The 25,280-nt window shown below is 46.0% G+C and overlaps 1 long non-coding RNA gene across 1 annotated transcript; it reads right to left on the bottom strand.

The window, feature by feature from the left end:
* Positions 1-86: 86 nt before the first annotated feature.
* LOC123329825 lies at positions 87-16,610 on the bottom strand. The gene is made up of 4 exons (XR_006545417.2): positions 16,174-16,610; positions 4,435-4,554; positions 4,176-4,351; positions 87-615 (listed from the first exon to the last, which is right to left on the bottom strand). It is a non-coding gene; the product is annotated as an uncharacterized LOC123329825 (long non-coding RNA).
* Positions 16,611-25,280: the final 8,670 nt, after the last annotated feature.

Here is a 25,280-nt window from a genome sequence, read left to right as displayed (position 1 = left end):
GACACAAAACTGTGTTCCCAGCTGCCTACAAATAGTCAGAGCTTTCCAGCTGGGTCGGACTGTCCACAGGAAAAGAAGGTGCCAAGCACAAGAGCTGGAAGATGGAGGGGAAGAAGGTGACAAGCCTCCACCTCAGTGGGTTTCTTTTGATCAGGAGACACATTTGCTTTCAAATTGACACTATCTGACTGTCCCTTCCCTGGGGACTCTACTAAGGCTTGGGCAAACAGGACAAGTTACAACCTGCCTCTGGGATAGATGTGCCAGGGGAACAGAACAATCACTGCCTTTCTGAGACACCAATAAAAATAAAATTTTAATAGTTTCAAACCAAACTGAAACCGGTCTATTGTCAACAAATGTCTGTGCACACAGCCCAAAGCCCCTGCACACCTTGTACCCACCCCCAGCAGCTGCCCCAAAGAGACAAAGAGCAAAGAACACACAGATGTCCAGTGGTTGGCACCAAAATCTCTTTCCTGGATGCCATTCTTTTTTTCATTCCCCACTTCTATCCTCTGCTTTCTGAATCGGTGACCTTGCAGCGTTGAGAGCACTTCCTGCTTCCTTGTATCTGGTTCTTTCTTCACATGTCCTTTAATTTTTCCCCTAAATCTGGCATGGAAAAAGATTCATTTTTTAAAAATGTGAGACAAGAGCTAAAATCTCTACTGCGTATTATGATGAATAACTCCAACTTTAAAATGGGCTTCATAGGTGGTGCTAGTGGATAAATATCTGCCTGCCAATGCAGGAGATGCAAGAGATGCAGGTTCAATCCCCTGGGTTGGGAAGATCCCCTGGAATAGAAAATGGCACCCCACTCCAGTAGTCTTACCTGGAAAATCCCATGGGCAGAGGAGCCTGGCAGACTATATACAGTCCATGGGTTTGCAAAGAGTCAGACATGACTGAGCACAAAGCATATAAAATGGTCCTTAAGATCTTTGCAAAAATTTGGGGCCACAGAACACCTGACATGCTACAAAGTCAATGGACACAGGCCACCTAGCCTCTTACCCACTGCAGCTCACACAGTGACACGGAGCTGCACAGCAGCTCTGAGACAGCCCAGAACGCTTCTCATCAATAGATGCCTAGGAAGCTGGATAAAACACAGGTGCCCAGGAAAAGGTCAGTTTTCATTCCAATCCCAAAGAAAGGCAATACCAATGCATGCTCAAATTACCGTACAATTGCACTCATTTCACAATTGTTATCAAAATTATGTTCAAAACCTTCAAGCTAGGCTTCAGCAGTATTTGAACTGAGAAATTCTAGATGTTCAAGCAGGATTTAGAAAAGGCAGAGAACCAGAGATCAAATTGCCCACATCTGTTGGATCATAAAAAAAATCAAGAGAATTCCAGAAAAACATCTACTTCTGCTTCATTGATTATGCTAAAGCTTTTGACTGTGTGGATCACAACAAACTGTGGAAAATTCTTACAGATATGGAAGTACCAGACCACATTACCTGTCTCCTGAAAAGTCTGTATGCAGGTTAAGAAGCAACAGTTAGAACCAGACATGGAACAACAGACTGGTTCAAAATTGGGAAAGGAGTACATCAAGGCTTGTTTAACCTGTCACCCTGCTTGTTTAACTTCTATGCAGAGTACAGGCTGGATGAAGCATAAACTGGAATCAAGATTGCCAGGAGAAATATCAATAACCTCAGATATGCAGATGACACCACCCTTATGGCAGAAAACAAAGAGGAACTAAAGAGCCTCTTGATGAAGGTGAAAGAGGAGAGTGAAAAAGCTGGCTTGAAACTCAACATTCAAAAAAAGAAGATCATGGCATCCACCCCCATCACTTCATGGCAAATCGATGGGGAAAAAGTGGAAACAGTGACAGACTCTATTTTGGGGGGCTCCAAAATCACTGTGGATGTGATTGCAGCCACGAAATTAAAAGACGCATGCTCCTTGCTATGACACACCTAGATGGTGTATTAAAAAACAGAGACATCACCTTGCCAACAAAGGTCCACGTGGTCAAAGCTATGGTTTTTCCAATAGTCACTCACATACAGTTGTGAGAGTTGGACAATAAAGAAGGCTGAGCACCAAAGAATTGATGCTTTCAAACTGTGGTGCTGGAGAAAACTGTTGAGAGCCCCTTGAGACAGCAGGATCAAACCAGTCAGTCCTAAAGGAAATCAACTCTGAATATTCAATAGAAAGACTGATGTTTAAGCTAAAGCTCCAATACTTTGGTCACCTGACGTGAAGACTCTTTGGAAAAGGCCCTGATACTGAGAAAGATTGAGGACAAGAGGAGAAGAGGGCAACAGAGAATGAGATGGTTGGATGGCATCACTGACTCAATGGAAATAAATTTGAGCAAGCTCAAGGAGATAATGAAGGACAGGGAAGCTTGGCGTGTACAGTCCATGGTGTCGAAAAGGTTTGGGCAGGACTGAGTGACTGAACAATAGCACCTCGGTGTGAGAAAGCATGATCAATAAGTCAGTGGTAGGGCCCAGGCATCTGCCTGTTTAAATGTATCTAAGTTGATTCTTTTTTTTTCATTCAGTAAGTCCTTGGTTGATTCTGATTTAGGTGGTCCTCTGCTTACAGTTAAAACACTGATATGGATGTATGGCGGAAACCAATACAATGTTGTAAAGCAATTATCCTTCAATTAAAAATAAAATGAAAAAACACTGATGTTCCGTGTCTGGATTGTTCCCTTGTAACTTAGAAGAACTCAGAAACTTTAATAATAGCTTATATGGACTGAGTTCTTTCTGTGGGCCAATGCAATGGCCCTATCTCATTTAATCTTCAAACAACCACACAAGATAGACACTATAATGGTCTCATTTTTCTCAATGATAAAATTGCTGTTTTGAGAGATGAAATAACTTGCCCATGGTCACACAACCTATAAATCAAGACAGAGTCCTCAAATTCTGCTTATCTGATGCCACAGTCAGACCTTCTAATAGTCTCAGCATGCATTCCATGCATTAGACGTGGAGGAATAATCTATTTGGAATTTGATCTTTGCCCTAAAAGTTGCATGTGTATCTGGACATGAATATTTGTAGCCAGTTCCTCATACCACAGAGACATTTAATAAGGTTACAAATGTAAGTTCAAATGAATGAATAATTTTGTTATTCAGAACCCTTGAAAGTGAATATGAAGTCACTCAGCTGTGTCCACAGAGAAGGCAATAGCACCCCACTCTAGTACTCTTGCCTGGAAAATCCCATGGACAGAGGAGCCTGGTAGGCTGCAGTCCATGGGGTCGCTAAGAGTCGGACATGACTGAGCGCCTTCACTTTCACTTTTCACTTTCATGCATTGGAGGAGGAAATGGCAACCCACTCCAGTGTTCTTGCCTGGAGAATCCCAGGGACGGGGAGCCTGGTGGGCTGCCATCTCTGGGGTCACACAGAGTTGGACACGACTGAAGCGACTTAGCAGCAGCTGTGTCCAACTCTTTGCGACCCCATGGACTATAGCCTACCAGATTCCTCCGTCCATGAGATTTTCCAGGCAAGAATACTGGAGTGGGTTGCCATTTCCTACTCCAGGAGATCTTCCCAACCCAGGGTTGAACCTGAATCTCCCACATTGTAGGCAGATGCTTTACCATCTGAGCCACCAGGGAAGTCCATTCAGAACCATTAGGAACATTAATAAAGCAAAATATTGATTAAGTGCTTATCATGTGCAAGACTGATTACACGCCTTCAAAATTCAGTCAAAAATTTAAAAGAGAGACGTAGAGAATGGACTAATGGGCACAGAGAGGCAGAAGCATTGACATATATACACTATCATGTGTAAAACAGATAGCTAGTTGGAAACCGCTATGTAACACAGGGAGCCCAGTTTGGCACTCTGTAATGATCTAGAGGTGTGGAATCGTGGTGAAGGCTTAAGAGGGAAGGGCATATAAATATGATGATGATTGATTTGCACTGATGTACAGCAGAGACCTCCACAACATTGTAAAGCAATTATCCTCTAATAAAAATTTTTAATTAAATTTAAAAACACACAGAAATAAGGATGTGATTTTTAAAATTTAAAACCGGGAGGATGGGCATGGACTGATTTTCAGATTCTTAGGAAATTTATATTAGGGTCAAACGTTAAAGCCTGAGAGAGCTGAGATAAAGTTTAAAGTAGTAAACATTTGGAAACCATTACCTCAATCAATGGCCCAGAGCAGTGACATTTGGCAGCTGGCCTAAGACTGCAAGTGGACATCAGAGAGCAAGGTACAGATAAAGATAACTGGAATGATGGAGCCGGGCAGAGCTGAGGAGAGGGGCCATGCAGTGCCTCTTTTCAGTAGAAAATGGTTTTTAAAGTGATTATTCATTCTAGAAAGATGAAGGTTAAATAAATTAGAATTAAAGCCAATGAAAACTGTGACTATTATAGATTAAAATAAACATGGACTTACAACGATTTCTAAATCCTCAAACCCTCTGTGATGCCTGCACAACGTTGGCATGGCTGCTCAAGAAAATTAACTTTCACACTTCCTCGCTTCTTCATACGGATGAAGAATACAGATGCCCTGCTGAAGAAACAAGAGTTGGTCAGGGGCGGGGTATCACAAAGCCCTAATGACTAGAGTTTAGTGCAGCAAGACAGGGGTGCAGGGTATTCAGGGCTAGGCGGCTCTGTGCTTTAAAAGGCAGGGAACATAACCCATTTCTTACTCCCGGTAGGCCTCTGGGCAAGATGTAGGAGCTGGAAGATGAACAAATCTGAAAGGAGACAAGTTCGCACAATAATAAAGTTCTAAACTCATTGAGGGCAGGAATCTGTGTCCACTCAGAAAACAGTTTCTATCACTTAATATGGATAGAGAACGTGCACTTGGTCCCTGGGAAATATTTGTATGTGTGAGAGAGAGAGACATCTGTTCATTTCCACCTGGGTGATCAGGAGCAAAGAGAAAACATTCGCCTTTAGCCTGTCAGGACTAGACCTGTCAAAGCCCACATAGGTCTGCCCTAGCGAAGCCCACATCTCTCCCGCACTGTGTAACTCGAGGTTGAATAAGCCAGATTTTGAGAAGAGCTCTGCTGGGGGTTATTCAGTTACTAGGATTGCCCTGATAACTGAAAGAGATAAATTTGTACGTGGATGACACTTTCCCTAACGGTATCCGGATAGGGTAACAATTTCACTGTGATTGTGCAAAAAATGTGTGTTCTCTGAAAAGACTGTTCATCAGAGGACAGGGGATTTAGCATTAGAACAGGGGCAAATCCTCAAGTGGACTCCCTGTGAGAGATTTAACTTTGAGGTGCTTTTTTTTCTTTTTCAAATGCCAAGTACAGTCCCATTCAGCATTAGGTTTGAATCTTTCATTTCCCATGTTATAATTCCTATTGATTAACCTCAATGGTTCGGGAAAGTCTGGTTCCCCATAGAGGTTTGGGGGGAAGTACAGAGAATAAAGTAAAGAGAATTTAGGGTTCAGGATGGGGAACACATGTATACCTGTGGCAGATTCATTTTGATATTTGGCATAACTAATACAATTTTGTAAAGTTTAAAAATAAAATAAAATTAAAATAAATAAATAAAGTAAAGAGAATTTAAATGGAAGCCTGCCTAATTCACCCTTATCTGGTGAGACCTGTGCAGAGCTGACCACATCTAAGCAGGGGCTTGTGGTCTAGGGTGAATGAGAAATGAACTGCCGCCCATGAATGTCAACCATGGCAGAGGCAAGAAACCTGGGGAAAGAACATCAATTAGAAGCAGCAGTTCCAAGATCCAGCTGGAGGATGACAGTACTTGAGAATGAAAGCATAGGTCACTCAGACAAGGGGTAACTTTAGGACAAATTAAAGAACACCTTTATGCAGTGGGTAATAAAAACAAAAATGACCCCTACACGTTGAACATTTAAATAGTTTGAGGAAGGGTTGAGATTAATTTGGCTGATAATATTTTAGGGCTGGAAAGGATTCCAGATATCATCTATTTCAGGGGCTCTGAACCCTGTGGCTGCATATTACAGTCACCAAGGAGGTTTTGAAAAACACTGATATCCAAGCCCTGGACAAATGAATCGTAATCTCTGGGGTGGAATTTGGGCATTAGGAATTTTTTCAACTCTGTATTTTAAAAGTACAAGAAGTTGCAAAAATAATACTAAATACTTGGAGTCCTATACACCCTTCACCTAGCTTCTCTCAATGGTGACTGACATCTTTTTATTACAGTACAATAGCAAAATCAGGAAGGTGATATTGGTCCAATGCTGTTAACTAGACTACAAATCTTATGCAGCTTTCACCCTTTATACATGTGTGCATTTATGTGTCATGGGTGTATGGGTATCTATGAAGTAAGCATTCAGATGATCTCGGGACTCCCCCCAAGAAGATACTAATGCAGAGTCAGTGTTGAGAACCAGTGGTTTTGTCCAATCAACCCTCATTCCACAGGTGAGAAAACTGAGTCCAGAACAGCAAAGTGACTTGTTCCAGGACAGGACTGTCTTCTGGCAGAGAAGTTCTTTATTGCACAAAAAGCCATTACAGGTCAATAAGGAGCTACTGAGGAAGAGATGACTTGGGGGGCAGGAGGGATCGGGGAGCAAGAGGCAGAAGGGACATGGGCCTAATTGTTTAGTTCCCCTTAAGGGACAAATAGAAAATCCAGCCTTTGGTAGCCCTTCAAAACTCCTAAGGTTATTGAAAACCACTTTTTAAAGTTTCATAAAAAGCACAGATCCTGGCCAACAGTAAACACCTCCCACTCTGGTTGTTATTATCAGAGAATTCCGACCCGGAAGGAATCTGGGCCTGACATCATTGTGGACACTCATTTCCTTTGAACTTCTCTCTGCGTGGCTCCTTGCTTCATGTTGCAAAAAGACTTTCGGTGGCTGGGACACGCAATCAGACTTGTTCAGATGACCTCCTGCCATGCTCTGTCTGGGGAACCTTCCTCGTGTCTCCACTGAGGCACTGAACCAGGCAGTGGGAACACCCACCTACTCTCTGTGGGGCTCTGGGTCTCTATTTCATGTGCATTTGGGCCTGAGGAAGCCACAGGAATGTTTCTTCCTTCTGCGGTAGCCTGCTCCTACACCGCAAGCCTCCAACTGCTCCAACAGCCCAGCGAGGGGAGGGCATAGAGAGTGGCCCCATCGAGTGAGAGGGCTCCAGCCTGAGCACCTCCCCAGCCTGAGTAAACCGCTCTGCCTGCCACCCTCGACCTGAAACAGAAAGACACAGCAAGGACATCCTTCTAACCTTTCACTGGAGTCCGGGCCCAGGGCAGTGCAGTGGGTTGAGGACCTGCAGAAGTGTGTGGCAGGTGAGAGCCATGGGGCTCCTGACCCCGATCTCCTCCCTCCAGTTCAGCGCACATAGGCTGCAGCCAGTCTGAGCTGGGTCTGAGGAGCCAGGCTCGTCTGAGCCACTTGTCTCTGCCACGGGCTTAGCAAGCAGAGCTAGACTCAGATGGTGGTGGAGGGGGTGGGGAGTGTCCTCCCTGTGGCCTCTCTAAAGTTCTCCTCCACAGGTTTTTAAGTTCTCACTCACTGAGCTTTGTGAATAAGAAAATGAAAAGGCTGAAGTTTTCTGTGTTCCAAGTGTTTTGCAGGAAGGATCAAAGCTACAGTGGGCTTGGTTGTCCTTCCCTGAGGCTTCCTCTCCATGAGATGGGAATGGCTAGAGGAGGAACCGCCCCCCCAACCTACCCCCTCCATCCCATTCCCTCCCTGTTCCAAGAGGGGCTGGGGGGAGTGCAGGGATGCTGGCTGATTGCCTGGAGGAGGCCACCTGGGCAGGACAGAACTGAGCCTACTGATCTGGGTAGCCATGCGGAGCGTGAGCCTCCGTGTTCCCTCCCACCTGTGCAAGGGAAGAAAGGAGATTGCCATCTGTCTCCTTTCTGCAGCAGGATGAGGGGAGTGGGAATCCCGCTTGCCAGACACCACTCCATACAGCCCAGACTTATGACCTCTGGAGCAGACCGACCTAGGCTTGATTCCTGCTTCTACCGACTATTGGCTCTGCGATATTGGACAAGTGCCTTAACCCCTCTGGGCTTCAGTGACCCAAGCACACAAACCAATGGAGTAAAACCTACTCGTTCAGAAAAACTCTTCAAAATTGGTTTTGTCCTGGGAACAACTTGTGGAATGCTTTTTTTTTTTTTTTGAGTTGATCAAAAGGAGCTCATATGTGTCACCAGGATGCAATGTACAACATGAGAAATATAGTCAATAACCCTGCAATAACTTTGTATGGTGAATAGACTTCCTGTAGTGATCATCATGTAATGTACAGAAATATAGACTCACTGTTTGTGCACCTGGGACTGGCAGCATAATAAGTCAATTATACTTCAATTAAAAATTTAAAAAAAGGCTCAGGAAGTCCGGTCACATTGCATGACCAGAGCATCCAAGATCTTTCCAAATGCCCTAAGACACTGAGACAAGAGGCCATCCATTCTCTTGGAGAGAATGGGGATTGTGAGAACTTTGTCACTATTGCCAGGGTCTGAGAACAGTTGTAGCCATTCCTTTGGGAAAGACTTTCCTAACTATCTGGTTTTTCTGTTCTCTCTCTTCTTTAGGGGAAAATCATGGTCTTGCTGACTTCAGCTGGTCATTGTGCAGATGGAGCTCCCCAGTTATTTTGTGCCTGCTAGGCTACCTACCTGCCACTAGCTCATTTGGTCCCCCAAACCAGCCACTAAGTTAAGTATTAGTATCCCATTTTCAAAGAAGGCAATGGCACCTCACTCCAGTACTTCTGCCTGGGAAATCCCGTGGACGGAGGAGCCTGGAAGGCTGCAGTCCATGGGGTCACTAAGAGTCGGACATGACTGAGCAACTTCACTTTCACTTTTCACTTTCATGCATTGGAGAAGGAAATGGCAACCCACTCCAGTGTTCTTGCCTGGAGAATCCCAGGGATGGCAGAGCCTGGTGGGCTGCCATCTATAGGGTCACACAGAGTCAGACACGACTGAAGTGACTTAGCAGCAGCAGTATCCCATTTTATAGATGAGAAAACTAAGGTTCAGAAAGTTTGAGTCAAATACCAGGTCAATAAGTTAGAGGAACATAATTCAAACCTAAATCTGTCTAAGCCCATAGTCTATGACCCCCTTGCCCTAGGAAAGGCCCTAGAACAGAGTTCTGGAACAGAGTTCTCCAGAGGTTCATACCACTGACCCCACTCTTCATCCATGGACAACACCATCAGCAGAATGAAGGCATCTCTGACTGACAAAAATAAAAGGCTGAAATGGAAAGCTGTGGTTAAAACTTGATGCAGAACAGAAAGGGAACAAAGAGAATTTGGTCAGCTATTGTCATGGTCTCTGCGAGGAAACTGCTCCAGTAGAGCTCTGTTTCAAATGATACCATGGAATTATTTTTAATGTCTTAAAGAAAAATCAAAAGGCCTCTTTAAGAAACGTCCTTAGGAGGAGCTTGGAGTTGCTGGACTGTCTTTTATTTTTTAAAAATGCTTACTATGCAATTACTCTATATAAAATGCTGTACCAAGCACTCTGCAGGTAGAAGGATGACTAAGATAGTCCCTGTCAATAAAACATCACAATTTTATATGAAATTCCCTTCTACAAAATAAACCAGAAGAGATGCAAAAGTTGAAGTCCCATGCCACCCCTAAAAATAATAGGATTACAGATAACGCACTATAGACCCCCAGTAGAAAGTACTCAGTAAGTGGTAATTATCCTTATTCTTTTCTCTAATAGTGTGTGCAGCTGGCTAAAATGAGCCACTTTCAAGGACTTCTTCCTGTCGAGTGACTCAGAAGTTGTTAGAAAGAGAGCAGGTGATGTTCAGTGAATGAGGTACTTGAGGTATGCCCAGGTATTTGGATTCAGGTAAACTCCACTGTTTAACAGAAATGTTTTTAAATGGTTAGTTTTTATGAGCTAGTCAGGGTTATCAGTTACATCAGAAGTGGTTAAATATTTTTTAAATAATAAAATGTTGTGTTCCTTTGGAAAACTGGGTGGACTGAATCATAAATCAGTTGCTCTGCCTTCAACTGCGTGGGTAACCCCCACAGGGCAAAGCTGTGAGCCCAGCTCACCCCGTGTGCACATGGGCCCCTGGGGGCTCATAGAGTGGAGATTGTGCTTGGGCAGGTCTGGGGTGGGGTCTGAGACCCTGCATTTCTAGCAGGCTCCCAGCTGAGGCTGACAATTCTGGTCTTTCAAGCACACTCTGAGTAGCAAGGGACTGAGATGTTGATTCATCTGTGGCAGCTACACAAACCGTAGTAATAGTGTCTAAAAGTAAAAACAGTATACTTTTTAGGGCTAGTCTAATAGACCCAAACATATAAACGTCTACAGAGGCAAACGTGATGATTTATTCATCTGAGAGCTCACTATGGATTGGACTGCCTCACTCCAGGGCCTGATTCCTGAAAGCTTTCCAAACTTGACACCGTGCTTGCTTTTGGAGGTAGTACCATAGAGTGGCTATGAACGTAAGCACCAACCCGAGTCACCCCAGATTTAAACCTCTAGGCCCATTACTTTGGCTAAACTGCTTAACTCTTCCTAAGCTTCAGTAGTTTGTGTATAAGACGGGCAAAAAAATTAACACTCACTTGCCTCCTAGGATTGCTGGAGGACTCAGTGAAAAGGCACATGAAGCAGCTAACCAGATGCCTGGCAATGAGCTGTTTACCTTAGGGTTTCAACTAAACCATCCGTGGAGACTTCCTGACTGCCACTGCTACTCACCTTCTGCATTTTGGTCTCAGTCTCCATCAGTCTCCAGCCATGAAAAGCCAAGATTTCACTGTTAAAGCTGGATAATGATATATGTTTGTCTACAATAATATCTTACAAGTAGAGTTCAACAAATTCAGTTTTTATTTTGTTTGTGTTATTTTTTCAGACAGGCTGGGTCAGATCTTTTTTAGTGTTCCCAGTCACTGAGACTTCTTGTTGCCAGCAGAGGGAAAAAGAAATGGCAGAGAATGGGGAACTTCAGCCTTGCCTAGTCGCTGTCCAAGAGCTCGTCGGCAGCTGAAAGGGGTCTGTGCAGTGGAGACCAGCAGCTGGCAATGGAAACGGGGCTGAGGATAGGACAGGCCAGCCAAGGCAGAGGCAAGCCCCCGTCAGCTACTGAAGCTGCCCTAGAGGAGCCACAGTCCAGGAAAGCAGTCCAGGAGGGCTTAGAGAGGGAAGGAAGTACTCTGAAGTGGAGTCACAGGCCAGGAGGAACACAGACTCACTGAGAACCACCCTGACAATTGGTTCAAGAGGGTCTCTCTCCATACACCAGATAGGATGCAAGTTCAAGTCGTGGTCTTTGGCCTCAGGGAGCCCCTAGTTCTGTTAAGGAGGCAAGACTGCCAGGGGTAGGAAGAAAAATCAACACATCAAAACAAGGAAGGAGAAAGGGCTGGGGAAAGAGAATAAAGAAGAAGAGGGACAGAGGTTAAAGGAAGAAGAGAAAGAGAGCAAACGATGAGAGTGAGGGGAGGAAAGGGAGAGGAGAAGACAAGGACCCTATTCCAAGACTAAAAAAGAGACAAGAGCGAGGATATTAGAACATCCCCTGTGGGATGCCTCTTGGAAGAGGGACAACCTACCGCCTAAGCCAGGAAGGAGAGGTAGACACTCAAAGAGAGACTGATGGGTTTGTCAGCTTGAGGGACTGGGAAGGGCAAAACTCGGCCACCTTTGCTTCAAGGAACACTTTGAGGAGTACTCCTGGTCCTCTGGTTCCCTTCACTTACATTCCATGAAGTGTGTCGGGGGGGAGAATGGTACCCACCTAGGGGCCAGAGGGCTGAAGCTAAGAGGCCAGCCAGCTCCCAGGTTCCAGTCTCAAAACCTGCTAATCACACCACTGTGCCTCCAGTCTCGGCCTAACTCACGCAGCCATTAGCTGCCTCTTTTGCCAACCTCATCTCCTCGTATGGAGTCGGGATTGTCTGCCCCTGGCTCTCCAAGCTGGGAGCTGAGCGAGTTCAGATCGAGCAGAGGTCTCAGAGTCACCTCCTGATAAGTGCAGTCCATCCTGCGGCTCCTCTTCCTCCCCGCTCCCACTCAGCTGCCCTGCCATGAGCTCCTGCTGACCAGGGTAGGGCCCAGGTGGAGAAAATGGCGCTAAGGCTGCACCCACAAAAAGCACAGCATCTCCTCCGGCCGCTGTGAATTGTTTGTTTCCTGGAGGAAAATGAAATTTATGTTTAATTCGTGGGTCTGCCGCCTAAGGGGTCATTCAACTTATTAAAACTCAGAAAAGAAGCCTAAATCTACCCGAACTACCTCCACACTCTCACCAAAAGTGCCTTGAGTTCACATGACTGGATCTTCAGGGCTGTAGGCTGATCGGCCAGGTTTTTGAGAATAAAGCTGATCTCAGACTGAACTGATTGGAATCAAAACCCCAGGTCAACCTGCACTATTCTTAGTGACTCCATAAAGCTGGACTTTCCCTCCCCAAAAATGTCTCTGTTAGAACCACCGTGCAGTCCATTTTAGAAATTTTTTTTTGGCAATAGCCATCCAGAGAATTTTTACAACCCCTGAAAATAGTCAGTCTGCCCTATCTGTTCCATGCTGCAGGCTTGGCAGCGCCTTATAATTAACCAACTTCTCATAAAATGACAGGGTTTGGCCTGAGATTGTTCTCAAAGATACACTATGCAAACAGCCAGTTAGTGTTACCAGAGAAGAGGAATTTCATTCGGAAAAGCACAGTGATTAAGATGCCAAAGGAAGGACTCAAGGTTTCAAACTGGACCACTGGCCCAGAACTTCTTCCAGAGGATCCCGGGGAATCTGGATAAAGTTTTCAACACGAGGCTCAAGCCTGGTGCAACACCTTGTTTTCACTCTGGGTTTCTTACAGGAGTGCTTGGGCAAGTCACTAAGTGACCCAAGTTTGATTGCTCAGTAACAGTGGGCTTCCCAGGTGGCTCAGCGGTAAAGAATCCACCTGCCAGTCCACAGGAGACACGGGAGACGTGGGTTGGATCCCTGAGTTGGGAAGATCCCCTGGAGAAGGAGGTGATAACTCACTCCAGTATCCTTTCCTGGAGAATCCCAGGGACAGAGGAGCCTGGCGGGATACAGTCCATGGGGTCACACAGAATCTGACATGACCGAGTGCACACACGCACACACATGCACACACAAACCATCATCATAATGCTGACCTTGCAGGGCTCTTGTAAATGCCAAGGACAAGAGAGGGCAGAGGACCTCCTGACATGAGAAGGGGACCAAAAGAAGTGGAGGAAAGTGTCCTGGGTCACCCGATGGCAAGCTGCAGTTGAAACCCCAGGGCTCTGACACCTACAGTGTTTTCTCTCCACTGAGCCCCAGACGTGACAGATGAGAAGTGGGCATTTGCCCATTATGATCGCTAGAGCACCCCATTGGGTGATGCATTCAAGCTAAACTCTCCTCAAGACACATGTCAGCCCGGTAGAGACTTTGTAGGGGCAAAGTTTTATTACAGTCACACAATCTTCCTGAGCAATCTGCTGGAGCGCAGGATTTCCACAGGCTCAAATTCCTTCTCCCATTTGAGGATTAGAAGCTGGGTCTCTACCAAGTCCGCACAAGAAAGACGCAGAGGCAGCCTCATACCACATACTTGTATTAATCCCTTCTGAGCACTATTTTAGAGCTCAGAGCTCTCAATATTCCAGAGGCAGTGATTATTGTTAAAAATGATTATTAATTTTATGGAGCACCTAGCAAGATAGGTCAGGCTCCTTATAATATTTGATACTCAAAATGAAACTGAGGGTGGGTATTTTTTTTTACCATTTCCATTTTATGGTAAAGGAAGGTGAAGCCTAAAGGGGTGAGGTGATCTGCTCCAGCTTGTACAATCAAGAAAGGTGGGCAGGATTCAAAGCCTGGTCCTCTCTACCAGAACCACACTTGTCCCAGGATGCCAGATGCCTCAGTCACACTAATGACAGCAGTCAAGGCAGCACACCCCCAACGCCAGCCCCCACATCACCAGGCCAGACTCTCAGAAATGCAAACCTTGCAGGACAGGCAGCAATGCAAATCCACACACAGCCGGAAGTGGACCTACCCTGACCGGCAACCCAGGTGGCCACTTGGTCAAGGAATGTGCCCAGCCTGATAAGAAGGCAAATGCCCAGCACCTTGTGGAGCCAAGACACGTGTCGGGTTTCACTGCTGGGCTGTGGCACAGTAGGAGCCGTATGTGGTCTCCACCAGCCAGCACCAGCTGGCACCAATGCCCATAGCCTGCCCAGCATGGCTAGACCAGCAGTGGGCCCCAGGCAGCACTTCTCATGTCTTTCTAGGGGGCAGGGCACAGCTTCAGGGGAGCAACCAAGGAATAAGGCAGCAAACTGAGGAATAGAGATCCCCTTCAACCTCTGCCTCTCTGCACCCCACCACTCTCTCCAGGTCAGCTCAGGACCACTCTCCATCATCCAGACTCCAATGCCAATTCCAGCCAATTCTACCTGGAAGTGAGTTATTTCATGTGTCTGAGCCTCAGTGTCCCTTGGTGAGTAAAATAGGGTCCAGTTGTGTGAAGCCAGCACATAGTAAGTGCTCAATAAATGCTGGGCACCTCCTTGCTTCTATAGAGGCCTCCTTCCCTGAATTTCAACCTCTCCCATCACCAGGTTCGTTCAGCTTAGCATTTTATTAGACACTGGCTTGGTTGTTTAGCTCATGATTTTCTATTCTTGTATAAGTCTTGTCTCTCCTAGAGCTCCTTAGAGCCAAGAAATAAGGCTGATCTTTCTCTTGTCTCCCCACAGAGCACTCAGCACCATTTGGGATCACAACAGGACCCATCACCTGTGGGTGGGTTGGAGCTCCCAAGTTGGTTAATAATACATGAAACCAAGAAGGAAACATTCTGTGAGGGAGTTTTTAAATATCATGTGCTGTACTGTGTACATTACCTAATGAATGCATTTCACCCTGGCAAAATGAAGCAGATGCTGGTTTTATTTCCATTTTACAGGTATAAGCCTTAGGGTGGTTAAATGAAGTACCCAGAGCCACAAGAACAGGTTGTGGGAAAAGTCAGGATTTGAATCCACAAATTCCATCCCGGAAGCTCATGCTTTTAATCACTATCTTAATTCCAGTTACTCAGCCAAGGTCTGTTCTGTAGGGTCAGATGGTCCCTCCAGCCCCCCACACCCCACCACACATAAAAAACCATGAGAAGTTAAAGAAAAAGGAAAGTGTGACAAGAAAGGATCAAAACAAGTCCTAGGGGAAGGCCTGGAGTTGCCTGGCATCTTCCTCTCTGATCCAGGATGGACACCCTGCCGTCCAGACCACAGCCCCTAACCCGCTGCTGCTAAACCAACACAGGAAAGAGTGCGCCATAACCCAAAGCAAGGAGAATCTTCCTTTTTCTTAGAAGCTTCTCCTTAAATGTTTTCCTCAACACCACAGCCTAGAGAAATCATAGGACAGAAGAGGCCAAAAAATATTCTATAAATTGAAAGAATCATCTTGCTTTTCAGAGATCATATGGCAGGAATCAAAAAAGTGCTGGCTTTCTAGAGTCAATTCCACCTGTCTGTTACACCTCAAATTAAAACCATTTGCATATTGCCTAGAGGGCTTTGAAATTTAGAAATTCACGTGCTATATCTTGAAAGTCAAAAAAAAAAAAAAAATCAACCAAAACCAGCCAGGACTTGTTCCCAGGAGATATAACTAAAATGTACAAGAATCCACCCCAGCAGCGTGGGGTGCTCTCCCCGCAGGGAGACTGTCACCACTGTCTGGGTCCCAGCCAAGTTTGGTCCGCCTTTCAGGAGTCCAGCCTGGGTTTGTCCATCACTCTAAACCTAGGCTCCAAGCATGGGGCCAGCCAAAGGTGCTATGAGCCCTTCTTGATGCTTCTAGACTCAAAGAATACAAAGCAGATGGTCAGAGAAGGTGGCCCCAGAGCAGCGTTTTAAGCAGATGAGGAGTGATTCCAAGCAGAGAAGATAGAGGAGCCCAAGCCCTTTGACACGTGTGAGCCCTTGTAACTGAACCAACCAGTTCAGAGATCAGTCATATGACCCCCACTTTAGAGAAGAAGAATCTGAGGCTTTAGAGAGGTCAATTGGCTTGACCAGTGTCACAAAGGTAGTAAATGGAGTCAAGATCTGAGCCCAGACTTGCTGGCGCCAGAGCTCACCTCTGTGCCTTGGGTGGCTTCCCCTCCAAGTCTGCACGACAGCTTGCAGATGTGAGCGTAAATGTTACCTGCACATACCACAGCCAGCAGTTCAATCATTTCATCCTGAGTCTCAGGTCAAACGGACCGATAACTGGGGTGGAAGGTCAGGTGAGCTGGCCTTAGGGATCACTGTCTGACCAGTTCTACATTCTACCAATGAACACGGTGTCTGGCAGCAGAGACCAGGCTGGGTGCATACCAAGGCCACAGCCCCGGACAAAGGGCAGGCTCCCAAAGGGCCCTGAAGCCACCTGGCCCCTCTCTCCCTGCTGGCTGCAAGGCCCTGGGCTTTACAGACCGCCTCACACCCTGTTATCTTTCTCCAGGCTCCTGGCTGGTTGAGGGCTTGGCCCTGCTCTGGTTTAAAGACACACAGAAGAATGCAGGTCACTGACTCAGCAGCCCCGTGGCCTCCAGCCATCCAACATCATAAGCACGTGTAACGCACATGCGCCCCTGGCTAAAAACCCATTCCTCAGCGGAGCTGAGCCTTTTGAGTCTGATAGCAATAGTAACCAGACTATCTGTGGCCACCTGCCTCATTTTGTGCAACAGAAAAGTTCAGGGAGAAGGCCAGTAGCAAGTATTGAGAATCTCCTTTCTGCCAGTCACCAGGTACATAATGTATGTATTTTAATCCTCCCAAGAACTCAGCAAGGTAATAGTTACAGTCATAGCCCCATATTACAAAGGCCATTTACAATAGTAATTAGGGGCTTAGGCTCTGAAGGAAAAACTGCCTGGCTTCAAATGTTGGCTCCTCTCCTTACTGCTGTGTGCCCTTGGGCAAGTCACTTCACCTCTCTGTGCCTCACTTTCCAAGCTCATCAGTTCTTTCCTGGACTCCAGCCTTCTGCTCCCTGCGGCCCCCTCCTTACAGATTTTGGATTTCCCAGTCTCTTTAATCATGAGAGCCAATTCCTTAAAGCAAATCTCTCCAGTAGATAGATAAACAGGTAGATAGTTAGACAGACAGACACATAGATGTCTGTTCTGTTTCTCTGGGGAACTCTAATACAGATAATAATAATAATGCCTGATAGCACAGATAATAATAACGCTCATGAGATTGCTGTGAGGGATAATGAGTTAAGATATGGAAAGTTCTTAGCACTCTTCCTGGCACCTGATGAGAGTATGTGTCATTTTAAGCTATACGGATGAGAATACCTGGTCAAGTAACTTCTCCAAGGGTCGAAATCCAGGACTGTCTGACTCAAGTGGGTGATGGAGATGAGACTGAGCAGGTACAGAGGAGAGAAAGAAACCAAGCCCATGGGTAAGAAAAGCAAGGTCCAGTGCTAGACTCCAGTGGGTCAGAGCCAAGGGCAAGTGGGTTTGAACTTAGCCCAAGGCCAAAGGCAGAAGGGTCCTGCCCTAGGCCTCTAGGAGGCGAGCTTGGGGAATAGTCAGGGTGACCAATCTGACGTGTTTTGCCCGTCTTTCCCAATTTTACCACTCAAAAAACTGTATGGCAAAACCAATACAATATTGTAAAGTAATTAGCCTCCAATTAAAATAAATAAATCTATATTTTAAAAAATAAATTTTTTTTTAAAAATTGCCTGGGTTCAAATTTTGGCTCTTCCTACTGCTGTGTGCCCTTGGGCAAGTCATTTCACCTCTCTGTGCCTCAATTTTCATGTTCTCATTTTTTCTCTGGCACCAGCCTGTTGCATCCCCAACACCCTTCTGGGACTCCTTTAGTCCTGGGCAAACTGGGATAGCTAGGCATCCTAGAAACAGTTCCCCTGAGAAGACAGAGGTCTGGAAACCCAGACGCTCCTCACACTGTATGAGACCCTCAAACTCACTCGCTTTGTGTTAGGACCTCTGAGGAGGTCAGTTTTGTGCAGAGAGTTCTATTTGTCAATTTTACCAAGGAAGAGACACGCCTCCTCTGCTGAAGCTGGTTCATTGCCTTCAACCTTGCCCACTGTGGGGCAACCACCTCCCCACTCAGCCAGCCCTTCACTCCACTGAGAAGAAAACTGAAGCTCAGCACCAAAGAGACCTGCCCAGGGTCACCGACTACTGAAGCCTGGTCTTGGGGCCCCCAATCCTGTGCTTAGTCAGCCACACCTTGGGCCAGAACTCTGTGCTGAATTTGAAGGGGACAGCTCCCAGGCATACCCCCACCAGAAATGGGTTTCCTTTCAAGATGGCGATGAGCCAAGAGCTGTTGGACATGACCGTGAAAGGGCCCTGGGATGTCCGGTTTCCTACAGATAAAGAGCCTCTGAAGCCCAGAGAGACCCACGTTCCTGTGACCGGCTCCCCCCATGTCCTGCTCGCTGAGCGAGCAGGAGTTTCCAGGAGGCACCTGAACATGCAGAGCCCCCACGGGAGCTGCTAGTTTGCCCAATGAGGACAGTAAGACAGCTGTCACCTCCCGAGAAGGGAGTTCATGGTCCCAGGGCGATGGGTGGACAACTGAGTCACCAGGGCAGGGATGGTCACCAAGAAAAGCGTATAGACTTCTTCAGAAGCCCCTTCTTTCTCTGTCTCCATCTCTCTTTGGCCCCAAGCGTAGGCTTGTCCTCACAGCACAAGTCTGCAAACTTCTCCACCACCACACCTGACCTCTGGTGTGCCCTCACCGGCCTGTTCTCAGCACTCCTGTCTGATGGGAAGCCAGTTCTGATGGGCTCCAAGGCACCCAGATGCTGAGGTACTGCTCCTCCTGTGGTACTCCCCCCACCACTTGGGTTTCAGAGGTTCAGAAGCTGGAAAAAGGGGGACTGGGCTCGGCATTGTCTCTTTGGCACCTGGAGTTTGGTGTAGGGAAAGATGGAGAAGGGAGATGGTGGTTTAAGAAGCTCAAGATGGGGCTTTCCTGGTGGTTAAGTGGTGAAGAGTCCACGTGCCCATGCAGGGGTTTGATCCCTGGTCTAGGAAGTTTCCCCACGCCTCAGGGCAACTAAGCCAGCACACCACCATCACTGAGCCAGTGCTCTAGAGCCCTGGAAGCCACAACTACCGAAGTCCATGCACCCTAGAGCCTGTCCTCTGCAGCTAGAGAGTAGCCCCCACAGCACTGAAGACCCAGAACAGCCAAAAATAAATAGACAGATAGGAAGCTCAAGATGGTTCAAGAGCTCTGGTTTCAATCCCAATGAAGGTTTCCAAGAAGCAGGTCAGGAGTGAGTGACAACCTTTGCTTCCTCTCAAGCCAAGAACTGCCTCTCACCTACCAGACCCAAGAGAAGACTACACCCCAAGAGAGCTGGGCCCAGCCTGGCACTTGGGCTCAGTTAATGATAGTGGATTTGAACCCAGATTTGCCTCGTGGGACCACCACCTACTTCTACTCACTGTGAGCATTAAATTATATAATAACCCAGTAACACACATTAAGTGATTAATTAGCACGATGTCTGGTACATTTTAAGTGTTCCATAAAAAGCATTAGCTTTTCTTATAAATAGTATTATCATGCAGTTATTCAAAGGATTGGGACTTAAAATGTTTGCACAACTTTCTCAGGGTTACCCATCCCAAGCGAAGGTCAGAGCCGAGCTGATTATGCCATGCTGATAGGAAAATAAAACTCACCAAATAAAGCTTTATTACTTTACTAACATTGCCGTGATGGACTAAAATCCTCAATATTTGCCACACAGAATATCAAGGAAGTTAGGATTTAAAAGTCAAGATATTTCAAGGGCAAAAACATCAAAAGCATTTCCCATGAATTTGTAATTTTTATAAGAAGGTAATGAATGTCCATGCTGCATGGTCTTCAACCATTCCTGGGCCTGTCAAGCTCAAGGTCATGGCTTGTGGCCTTTAGCTCTGCTTTTAAATTGGCTGAGCATCAGTGCACTGTCACCCAATTTTCTGTCTCAAGGGAATAGCTCCTGGGTCCAGCCCAGACACAAGTTTACTGTCCTTAAGGATTTCTAGAAAAAGACAGTCCTGACCCTCCTCCATTCTCTTTTCCTTCCCCTGAAGCTAATAATAACTACATTAGCTTACCAAGTATGTGTACAGTCATACCCGATGAATTTTTCATGTATCGTCTCAAGTAATCCTCACAGTAGCCCTCTGAGTTACTGAAATCACTGTTTCCATTTTGCAGATGTGAAGACTGAGGCTCAAAGAAATTGTCACCTGCCCAACTAGAAGTCTGTGAAGTCACATCGCTCATTGCCTATTACCTGTGTGTGTCCTATTACTGTTTAAGCCCATTTTCTCTTGTGCAGTCCTCACTGGAGAGACAGTATTTTTCCTTCAACTTGTGTGTAACAACTGTTGAAGTTATCTATTGGCACAGCCACTGTGGAGGATCATTTGCTTGTATCTATTGAAATTTAAAATTTTCATACTCTATCACACACCAATCCCACTTCCTCTGCCCTAAAAAAAATACTCACAAAATTGAACAAGGAGCTATGTCCAAGGATCTTGGTTGAAACATTATGATAATGGAAATTTGATAACAACTCAAATGTTCACTGATTGGGGAATGACCAACAAAACAGAAAACTATGGTACATATACATAACATGAAATTTTAGGCTGTGACAGGAATGAATGAATCTGCTACGTTTACATGGAAAGAGAATCAAGACCTATTGTGAAAAGAAAGCAGCTCCAGAATGGTGCTTGTAAGCATGATTCCATGGGTTGCTGAAAAGCAAGTGTTGCTGATGTTTTCTATGCACATATTTGTTTTTGTTTGTTGTTTTTAATCACTAAGTCATGTCTGACTCTTTGCAACCCCAAGGACTGTAGCCCACCAGGCTCATCTACCCTTAGGACTTCCCACTCAAGAATACTGGAGTGGGTTACCATTTCCTTCTCCAGCGGATCTTCCCAACCCAGGTATCACCTTCATTGGCAGGTGGATTCTTTACCACTGAGCCACCTGAGAAGCTCAAGCATATATTTAGATATATATAAATATATAGGAAAAGGTCTGAAATTGTATTAGCCAAACAGAATAATTACCCACTGAATGAGGGAAAGTAACAAAAAATAGGGGATTTGATCAAAGAGGATTCCAGCTCTATCTAGGCAGTTTTAATTTTCCACAAGAATAACATTCATATGTTACTGTGCAATTATAGTAAATTTAATATAAACTTGGTTTAAATATTTACATTTAAAAATTATAGCATGTGGTGGTAAAGGGTGCAGTAGACGCAGACAGATCTGGGCTTCTATCCTGGCTTGACAACTCAGTAGCTCTGTGACCTTAAATAAGTTATTTGAGGTCTTTCTGTGTGTCTTTATCCTCAGCTATAAAATGAGGTTGATAATCACACTTAGCTTAGAAGGTATATAATAAGTGAAGGATTAAATGAGGTCATGAATAAAGCTCTTAACCCTGTGCATACATAGTGATGAACCCCTAAAGGCAACTTTTGTTGCTCATAAAGATATGTGATCCTTCCTCAGTGATCAGTGCAAAGAAATAGAGGAAAACAATAGAATGGGAAAGACTAGAGATCTCTTCAAGAAAATTAGAGATACCAGGGGAACATTTCATGCAAAGATGGACTCAATAAAGGACAGAAATGGTATAGACCTAACAGAAGCAGGAGATATTAAGAAGAGGTGGCAAGAATACACAGGAGAACTATACAAAAAAGATCTTCACTACCCAGATAATCACGATGGTGTGATCACTCACCTAGAACCAGACATCCTGGAATGCGAAGTCAAGTGGGCCTTGGGAAGCATCACTATGAACAAAGCTAGTGGAGGTGATGGAATTCCAGTTGAGCTATTTCAAATCTTAAAATATGATGCTATTAGAGTGCTGCACTCAATATGCCAGCAAATTTGGAAAACTCGGCAGTGGCCACAGGACTGGAAAGGGTGTTTTCATTCCAATCCCAAAGAAAGACAATGCCAAAGAATGCTCAAACTACCGCACAATTGCACTCATCTCACACGCTAGTCCCCACTCCAGTACTCTTACCTGGAAAATCCCATGGACAGAGGAGCCTGGTGCGCTGCAGTCCATGGGGTCGCTAGGAGTCAGACACAACTGAACGACTTCACTTACACTTTTCACTTTCATGCATTGGCGAAGGAAATGGCAACCCACTCCAGTGTTCTTGCCTGGAGAATCCCAGGGATGAGGGAGCCTCGGACACAACTGAAGCAACTTAGCAGCAGCAGCAGCACATGCTAGTAAAGTAATGCTCAAAATTCTCCAAGCCAGGCTTCAATAGTACATGAACAGTGAACTTGCAGATGTTCAAGCTGGTGTTATAAAAGGCAGTGGAACCAAAGATCAAATTGCCAACATCCACTGGATTATCAAAAAAGCAAGAGAGTTCCAGAAAAACATCTACTTCTGCTTTATTGACTATGCCAAAGCCTTTGACTGTGTGGATCACCACAAACTGTGGTAAGTTCTTAAAGAGATGGGAATACCAAACCACCTGACCTGCTTCCTGAGAAATCTGCATGCAGGTCAGTAAGCAACAGTTAGAACTGGACATGGAACAAAAGACTGGTTCCAAATAGGAAAAGGAGTACGTCAAGGCTGTATATTGTCACCCTGCTTATTTAACTTATATGCAGAGTACATCATCAGAAATGCTGGGCTGGAGGAAGCACAAGCTGGAATCAAGATTGCCGGGAAAAATAGCAATAACCTCAGATTACCACCCTTATGGCAGAAAGCAAAGAGGAACTAAAGAGCCTCTTGATGAAAGTGAAAGAGGAGAGTGAAAAATTTGGCTTGAAGCTCAACATTCAGAAAACTAAGGTCATGGCATCTGGACCCATCACTTAATGGCAAATAGATGGGGAAACAGTGGAAACAGCGTCAGACTTTATTTTGGGGGGCTCCAAAATCAATGCAGATGGTGACTGCAGCCATGAAATAAAAAAAGACACTTGCTCCTTGGAAGAAAAGCTATGACCAACCTAGACAGCATATTAAAAGCAGAGACATTACTTTGCCAACAAAGGTCTGTCTAGTCAAAGCTATGGTTTTTCCAGTGGTCATGTATGGATGTGAGAGTTGGACCATAAGGAAAGCTAAGTGCCAAAGAATTGATGCTTTTGATCTGTGGTGTTGGAGAAGACTCTTGAGAGTCCCTTGGATAGCAAGGAGATCCAACCAGTCCATCCTAAAGGAAATCAGTCCTAAATATTCATTGAAAGGACTGATGTTGAAGCTGAAACTCCAATACTTTGGCCACCTGCTGCAAAGAACTGACTCATTGGAAAAGACCCTGATGCTGGGAAAGATTGAAGGTGGGAGAAGAAGGGGATGACACAGGATGAGATGATTGGATGACATCACCAACTAAATGGACATGAGTTTGAGTAAACTCTGGGAGTTGGTGATGGACAGGGAGGCCTGGCGTACTGCAGTCCATGGTGTTGCAGAGTCAGACACAACTGAGCGACTGAGCTGAACTGAAAGATCTGTGAGGAGCTGTGATTTACACCTTGGAGTTGGCAGAGATCCGCTGATGCTGCTGCTAAGTCACTTCAGTCGTGTCCGACTCTGTGTGACCCCATAGACAGCAGCCCACCAGGCTCCCCCATCCCTGGGATTCTCCAGGCAAGAACACTGGAGTGGGTTGCCATTTCCTTCTCCAATGCATGAAAGTGAAAAGTGAAAGTGAAGTCGCTCAGTCGTGTCTGACTCTTAGCGACCCCATGGACTGCAGCCTACCAGGCTCCTCCATCCATGGGATTTTCCAGGCAAAGTACTGGAGTGGGGTGCCATTGCCTTCTCCACAGAGATCCGCTGGCGAGTAATAATACCTCATCACGAGTCCAGATTTCTAAGAGAAACAGCGAGAGCTCATGCCCTTCCAGTACCCCGCTCACAGGCACACGCAGGGACACACACCCTGTGGGAGAAGAAATGGGAGGGCAAGTGATATCCAAGAGGAGAGTTAAGAGGAGAACAGGTGAAAGCATCTGTTTGTTGAGATCAGCAGATGCTGATGGAAGCAGGGCGAGACCCAAGGGCTCAGCCGCAGGGCATCCACCGTCCTATCCCTGACTTCGCGGAGGCTCCTGTCGCTCTGAAGACAGGAGTTCACCACCAAGGAAACCAAATCCCTAGAATAAGTCATTTGGAAAGAGCGTCAAATAGAAAAACTTAAAGACAGCATTTCTTCCTTTCTGCGAGGCGACCACGCGGTTGACCACACTCAGCACTGGCTGAGCAGAGAAAGTCAACTGGGCCGGTGGGGGCAATCCATGGGGCCGGGAAAGGTCTGGTTAGGAGGAGAGGGCTCAGTCCCTCCCAGCCCGGCCCTGCAGAGAATCCCAGCGTGGCTTTGACGAGGTAGGGGTCTGAGGCTGCTATGCCTGATGGCGTATTCATCTGAATTCCTGCCGCTGACTTTGGGAGAAAGAACTCTGTAATCTTGCCCTAAATGTGCAGGAGGGACTAATACTTTCCTGGCACTTAGAGACTGCAAACAGAAGTCTTAAGTGTGGCCTTTGCAGAGCTGAATCCGTGTACCCTGATTAAATATTAACCGGAACTCTACCCGCCTTATCTCTTTTCCGTGAAAAGGCCGTCCCGGAGAAGGAGCGCACAGGAAGGAATTCGGCTCCCACGCCACGTGCCCACTAGCGTCTCTCCTGAGCCATCTCCGCAAAGGAGACGCTTCAGGATATACAAAATCCGAATCCACCCTCCTCGGAAAAGAAGTTCTCCGAACTCTTAAATCATAAAAGGAAAGTCTCCTTCAGCCATCTGAGTATGGAGGCGAATAGCAGGAATGTCATCTGTGGGACTTAATAAATCACTCATTAACTTCTACAGCGCCATACCCTGCAGGTGTTGGCAGAGGACTGGGGAGGAGTGAAGGGCGGAGAGCTGAGCCCTGCCTCAGGTTGGGGACCAAATCCAGGTTTAAATCTTGGCCGTCCAACCCAGGACCAGCAGGGTCTGCTGCTCTGAGGGCGTCCAAAAGTCCCAGACCTAAAAGACCAGCCTGAAGTAAAGTCTCGAAGGGGCAGTGGTATCCTTGTCCAGGGTGCCAAGTTCTCCTGGTCACATGGGGCCCTTCAGACTCTTCCGTGCCATCCAGGGCCCTGGCCTATTCACTGAGTCTTCCCTGGGGACACCC

This window comes from Bubalus bubalis, chromosome 16, assembly GCF_019923935.1.
Source record: "Bubalus bubalis isolate 160015118507 breed Murrah chromosome 16, NDDB_SH_1, whole genome shotgun sequence".
Lineage (NCBI taxonomy): Eukaryota > Metazoa > Chordata > Mammalia > Artiodactyla > Bovidae > Bubalus > Bubalus bubalis.
This window is presented reverse-complemented; position numbering and strand designations above follow the sequence as displayed.